This window comes from Chiloscyllium plagiosum, chromosome 9 (genome assembly GCF_004010195.1).
Source record: "Chiloscyllium plagiosum isolate BGI_BamShark_2017 chromosome 9, ASM401019v2, whole genome shotgun sequence".
In the NCBI taxonomy this organism is placed as follows: Eukaryota; Metazoa; Chordata; class Chondrichthyes; order Orectolobiformes; family Hemiscylliidae; genus Chiloscyllium; species Chiloscyllium plagiosum.
Genome location: NC_057718.1, coordinates 15801555 through 15808541, shown reverse-complemented (window position 1 = coordinate 15808541; position 6987 = coordinate 15801555). Strand labels below are relative to the sequence as shown.

The following is a 6987-nucleotide window of genomic DNA, read 5'->3' as shown; positions in this document are numbered from 1 at the left end:
CCTCTGGGTGCTCCGGTTTCCTCCCACAGTCCAAAGATGTGCAGGTCAGGTGAACTGGCCATGTTAAATTGCCCGTAGTGTTAGGTGAAGGGGTAAGTGTAGGAGAATGGGTCTGGGTGGGTTGCTCTTCAGAGGGTCGGTGTGGACTTGTTGGGCTAAAGGGCCTGTTTCCACACTGTAAATAATCTAATCAGTCAAGCAAACTTCCTCTGAACCACACCTGATACATTTATGTTATTTCTCAAATAGAGGGATGAATACTGTGCATAATACTCCAGATGTGGTCTCACCAATGCCCTATACAACCGCAAAACACCCCTACTTTTATATTCCACCTATTTGCAATTAAAAACATTTAAAAATTAGTGTTAAGTAAATAAGGATAATCATGCATAATCACTTTGCAAATGTCACTGATTACAAAGAGCAGTAAACATTCGAAACAGCATTTTCTGAAAAGTGGAAGGCAAGATTAAGATTTCAAGTCAATGACCTTCCATCAGAAAATATGTTCACTGTACTTCCAGCCCCACCTGGCCGGTTGAATATCAGTGTTTTCTATTTTTTTTATTTCAGCTTTTCTGCATCATCAGTGGTGGAGCATGGTAATGGAGCAAGGTCCATTCTAAACATTTGCCACCACCTCCTTAATTTTTATTATGTGGGCTCTATCCATTTCACTGCACAGTAACTTGATTTTTAGAGGTGCATCTGGTATTTTAAAAAGGACAAAGTGTGAGCAACCTGCAGAGTGCTTGCTGAGCTACTGCAATTTACGGCAACATGGGTAAGGATGGATGAACAAGATTTAAGCCATAATGTTACAAATGGCTGATATCACTGCTCTACTAAGATGGGCGGCATGGTGGCTCAGTGGTTAGCACTAATGCCTCTCAGCGACAGGGACCTGGGTTCAATTCCAGCCTGTGTGTGGAGTTTGCACATTCTCCCAGTGCAAATTCCGGGTCTCCAGTTTCCTCCCACAGTCCAAAAGACGTGCAGGTTAGGTGAATTGGCTAAATTGTCCATAGTGTTTAGGGATGTGTAGGTTCAGTGCATTAGTCAGAGGTAAATATAGGATAGGGGAATGGATCTGGGTGGGTTACTCTTCAGAGGGTTCGTGTGGATTTGTTGGCTGAAGGGCCTGCTTCCACACTGTAGGGATTCTAAAATAAAAATATACCATTTAAGCAAAGAAAGAAAGGTTGGTTCCAGGTGGCACTTGGCGGTTGCGTTGCAAGAGTGCGAAAAAAAACATCACTGGAGATGATCTGGCTATGATTAGTAGGGTAACGTAGACTAAAATAATTAAAAACTGTGATATCCTTTTTAAACGAATGTCACAATTGTATCACAGGGATTCATTTCTAGGTGAAATTTAAATGGCTTTCTTTGACATCTGATATTTCCAAATAGTTCAATATATTAATTTAACAGCAGGAATTCAAGTAACAACAACTGTATTTAATCATTTAATCTGTCAAATAGAAAAACAATATCTGTACTTTTTAAATGTACTTGTGTATGTATGTGGCAGGGAATGGTGAGAACAAATGAAATGTTTTTGCTAGTGTCGCATCTTGTCACATTAAAATGTCTCACAGGATCTCACATTCATGGATTTTTGAAGGTTATGCAGATAAATGGGGCAACAACATCATGCTGATATCACTGCTCTACTGAGATGAATAACTAATCTGATTCATGATTTGATGTTTCAGTCATATTGCAGTTTCAGATATAGCTGCATATATGTGGAGTGGAATGGGCAACACTTCAAAATACATTTCACTACATTACATGATTGAGTCCTGTTTAAAGATTCATTTCACCAGAAACAAAACATCTAATTCAAGGACATACATTATCCAAATACCAAAAAAAAACCCAAGATTCAGTCACAGGAAAACTGAAGCTTGATTACTGGGCACCTTTGTGATCAAGTTATGCTGTTAAATGACCAAAACACTTACATTGGCAGAAAACCACATTTAAAGAGCAAGGAGCAAGAGAACACTTTGAACGTTGCAGTCATCCACACACACAGATAAAGTGATTAGTACCCAACAGAGGGAGCTCTTACAAAATAAATAAGACCATAAGTAGTAGGAACAGGAATAGGCCATTTGGTACCTCTCCATCATTCAAGAGTATTATGATTGATCTGACACTCCTCACAGTGCACTTTCCTGCCTTTTCTCCATAACACTTCCTTAGCCTACTGATCAAGAATTTATATATTGCTCAGGACTTTACAATGTTAGATTAGATTAGATTCCCTACAGTGTAAAACAGACCCTTCAGTCCAAACAGTCCACGCCGACCCTCCGAAGAGTAACCCATTTCCCTTCTCATTAATGCACCTAGCAATATGGGCAATTTAGCATGGCCAGTTCACCTGACCTGCACATCTTTGGACTGTGGGAGAAAACCGGAGCACCCGGAGGAAACCCACACAGACGGGGAGAATGTGCAAACTCCACACAGACAGTTGCCTGAGGCTGGAATCGATCCTGGGATCCTGGTGCTGTGAGGCAGAGTGATAACCACTGACCCACCATGCCAGCCCAATGTTAGGTAAATGAAAAGTGGCAGATTATCATAAAACAGTCTTTGAAAGACTATACATTTTTCACAAATCACAAAGGTTTAAACATCTTAAGACTCCTTTATGTGAAAGCATAATCAATTTTAGGGATGCTTGTTTATACCTGTGAACTACATGTACCTTCAGCTTCTCTGAAATTCCGGGAATGCCCTTATCAAAATGATACAACTATACACTGATTTGTTTTGATCAATAAGCAAACTGCTTAATGCACATATAAGTTAGCTTAATTGTCAACGGGGCTAACATCATGCTACGTGATCAGTAATCATTTAAATGCCCTCATAGCTTTCTTTTCGGTTCCTTGTACATGGTTCAAATTTAGTGTTTGTGTGTATAAAATTCACATCGAAATCTGCCATCTCCTTACTAGTCAGTCAATTTTGAGAATATGTTGTAGTTGATGCCATCAGGCTCGCTTACAATAGTCAACTTGAAAACAAAATTGTAAAAAAGAAATCGCTGGGCAAATTACATTAGCCATTCCCTCCAACATGTTAGTCATCAACTTCTCCCTACTAATTCAGTCCATTTTAACTCTAATCTAATGGGTCTTTATCTTCACAAAAAGGTTTACTTGCTTTCCTTACTGGCAACTTCTACAGCAATGCAACCCACTGAGTTAACCATCAGCCACAAAACAATATGCAGTCTTATTGCAATTCTGATTAGTAAATGAAGAAATGAGTAATAGACACTGCATTGATAATGTGATCTCAGTGGTGATATTCACATGGTATATTAGTTTCTAATCAATCTGTTCTGGGATATTATACATCCCTGGAACAGAAGGGTTTTGAACCCAGGCTTACTGGCCCAGATGTAGGGCCAGTACCATGATACCACAACAGTCCTTTATTTACATGGTAGAAGCATATGCACTTTAAAGTACCTGTGCATAAGTTTGTAAAATGACAACAGCAAAATCAGAATGTACAAGGTTTTTATCCCCAACTACTGGATGTTTTAAATCCTTGGTTACTACTTAGGAGTTACCTGCTGAAATAGTCTGCAAAATGGGCAGAAATATCAGACCTCAGCACACAAGAAATACCAGAAATAATGAATGAGAGGTGGGAGCTGTCATTTGTGAGCTTGAGTAACTGAAATAACCAGACTGGCCCAGCAGAAGAAAGCAAGTTCAACCAGTAATCAGCAGCTTAAAAATGGATGAAACAGACAGACATCTAGCTGGTTGGGTGAACAAGAACACGGAACATGAGCACATTCAAATACCTTTCTGAAAAGGAATCAAAATCAGTCAGAAGATCACATATCCTAAGCCCACTTCGAGATGCTTTTGAAGAATAAACCGGTCCGATCCCCTTCTTTGTGGTGCCCAAACTACAAAAATAAATAACAGATGAATAAATTTAAAACGTATTTTGTTTGATTAAGCAATCAATAATTGTGTTTAATCAATATCTCTAATTAAGTAGATGAACACTGGTAACAAAATGGTTTCTGTACATAAACCCATTTACCACTTTAACATGCATTGAAATGGTTAAAATCAAGACATTAAAAAAGTTATAACGGACAAGTGCTAGTCAAAAATCAAATCAGCCATGGTGTGGTGTTAATATGTAGAAAAAGTCATGATTTTAAACACCGTGTAAAACATAACGGCATTTTATATTGTAATTTGAATGAAACAATAAATAGGTGGTCCTTATTAAAATTGTCTGAATTTTAAAGAAAGGAGCTGGGGCTCTCTTGTGGCATAGTGATAGTGTCCGAACCCCAGGACCAGGAGGCCTGGATTCAAGTCCTATGTGTTCCAGAGGTGTGTAATAACCTCTGAATAGATTGATAAGGAAAAAAATAGTTTAAGGAAAGGCACAAGAGCCAAGAATAGTTTCTAGCTTAACGCCATGAACATTATTGTCAGGTCAATCTGAAAACAGAAACAGAATCTCAATTTAGCTAAATACAAGAAAAACTGAGCTCATTACAAATAAATCCCTACAGTATTGGAGTTCCAAAGCAACAAATGTATGGCTCTATTTCAAATGTCTACAAAGCCAGAAGTCACATGACACCAGGTTATAGTCCAACAGGTTTACTTGAAATCACAAGCTTTCAGAATGCTGCTCCTTTATTATGTGACTTTACCTGTTGGACTATAATCTAGCATCATATGACATCTGACTTTTGTCTACCCCAGTCCAACACTAGCACCTGCATCCGTGTACATGCAGAAACAAACAACAAATTGTCACTGAAAGCGACAATTTAGAAGTACACAGATTTAAAAGGTTCTAGTTTGGTATTTTGTTTAAAATGGTAAGCATGACTTAAAAGGTTTTGCATGAATTTCTTCTCAACTTTGTTTATTTATTTTCTGAGTTCACAAAGATAACAAGATGGAACTTTAAAATGGAAATTAGTTTACATCCAGGCTAAATTGTTCCCTGACCTCTAGTACCCAAGACTAAATATGACCTCAACTTACTATGCAATACCACAGCATGTCTACTGCTCTAATTAGCCTACACCTCCATTACACATAATCTTTTAATGTAAGACTATTTTTATTTAACCCTAAAAAGCAATCTCAGACTTCTAAATTTTCACGTATTTTCTAATCTAAATTCCTGACCAAAGACAATTAAATTCCCAGTTACCAGAGACTGTGCTTACTCAACACTGACCTTGGGATTACACAGGAACACAGTTATATAAAAACAACCAAATGGTATATCATGATTGCATGGCACATCATATGATGTGAATTACCAATACCATAGGAGATTCTTTAACGTATTAAAAAAAATGTAGCTGACTATATCTGTGTGGCACCTGAAGTGCTTAAATACCAATTTAAAACCATAAGACATAGGAGCAGAAATTAGGCCATTCGATCCATCAACTCTGCTCCATCTTTTAATCGTGGCTGATAAGTTTCTCAACCTCATTCTCCCTGTAATCCTTGATCCCCTTTACAATCAAGGATCTATTCATCTGCCTTCTGTGGCAATGAATTCCATTGACCTACCACTCTCTGGCTGAAGACTTTTCTCCTCATCTCTGTTCTGAAGGGTCTTCCCTTTATTCTAAGGCTATGCCCTCAGGTCCTAGTCTCTCCTGTTAAGTCCCTCCTCCTCAATTTTCCCAATGTCCTCTCTGTCCAGACAGTCAGTATTCTATAGTTTCAATTAGATCCCCTATATCCTTCTCAGCTCCATCAAATATACACCCAGAATCCCCAAATGCTCCTCATATATGTTAAGCCTTTTATTCTTGGGATAATTCTCATGAACCTCCTTTGGACCCGCTTCAGAGCCAATATATGCGCCGAGGTATGTGGCCCAAAATTGCTCATATTACTCTAAAATGTGGTCTGACAAGAGCCTTATCAAGGCTCAGAAGCACATCCCTGCTTTTATATTCTCATCCTCTCGAAATAAATGCCAACAGTATTTGCCTTCCTAACTACTCACTCAACCTGCAAGTTTATCTTAAGAGAACTCGGAGGAGGACCCCCAAGTTTTTTTTGCACTTCAGATTTCTGAATTTTTCCCCTCATTTAGAAAATAGCCCTTACCTCTATTCTTCCTTTATATTTTTAAGAAACCTAAATAGCAGGCTCCCAACCCGTGAGGTGAGTGGGCATGGTGGTGGATAGGGTGAGAATTTAGTGACTGTTTTTGTTTGCTGTGTCAGAAGATGGTCAAAATAGTCTCTTTCTGTCTTCTAAGGTTCACAACACCATGATTGTTGATGCATTCCTAAATTCAGGGGAGTAATTTCTTAATCAACATAGCTTAAGCATGACAATTGAGAAAAGGTAGAATCGTTATTTGAAACAAAAGTGAAAAAAAGGTCAGGTCACTAATCACTAGGTTTAACCCTAATACACAAGTAATGCTATTGTAAAGAGCCAGCTTCAGCAAGAAAAGACTGAATGCCTTATTTCAGTGGTGAAAGAAACTATTTATTATGAAAGCTATGATTTGTCAAATTCTACTTTAGAGATGCTAAAAACATTTCCCTGGAAACATAAATCCTTACGTTTTTCCTGCTTGCTGTTGCCTCTGCTGCTCCTGAGCACCATCAGCAGCTTGGTGGAAATCAAACACTTAAAAACAAACAGATAAAGACTTAATGCACTTGTTAACTGATGGACAATAATGCACAAATTGTTGCAAGTCTTCTTTCCTTCACTGTTATCGACAATCTGATGGATCAAAGTCAACATGTTAATATCTGTACTGTGTCCAAATACAGTGATCTCGGAGGTTACAATCTTCACTTGCAAACACCCTTTCAGCATAATCACTACACACACCTATCAGATGTTCAAAGAGATAGAATTACTTATAGTTAACTTCCCACCAAAATCATCAGCATATCCGTTGCACGATATGTGTTTGTGG

At 38.3% G+C, this 6987-nt stretch overlaps 1 protein-coding gene across 1 annotated transcript in view; it reads right to left on the bottom strand.

Annotated features, from left to right (window-relative positions):
* The window catches only part of LOC122552654 (adenylosuccinate synthetase isozyme 2-like), a 33430-nt gene extending 26658 nt beyond the window's left edge, over positions 1–6772 (bottom strand). Inside the window, exons 1-2 of the mRNA XM_043695446.1 lie at positions 6623–6772; positions 3845–3952 (exon numbers count right to left, since the gene is read on the bottom strand). The gene's annotated coding sequence lies outside the window, so the exon portion shown is untranslated. The remainder of the gene's footprint in view (positions 1–3844; positions 3953–6622) is intronic.
* Between the last annotated feature and the right edge of the window lie 215 nt (positions 6773–6987).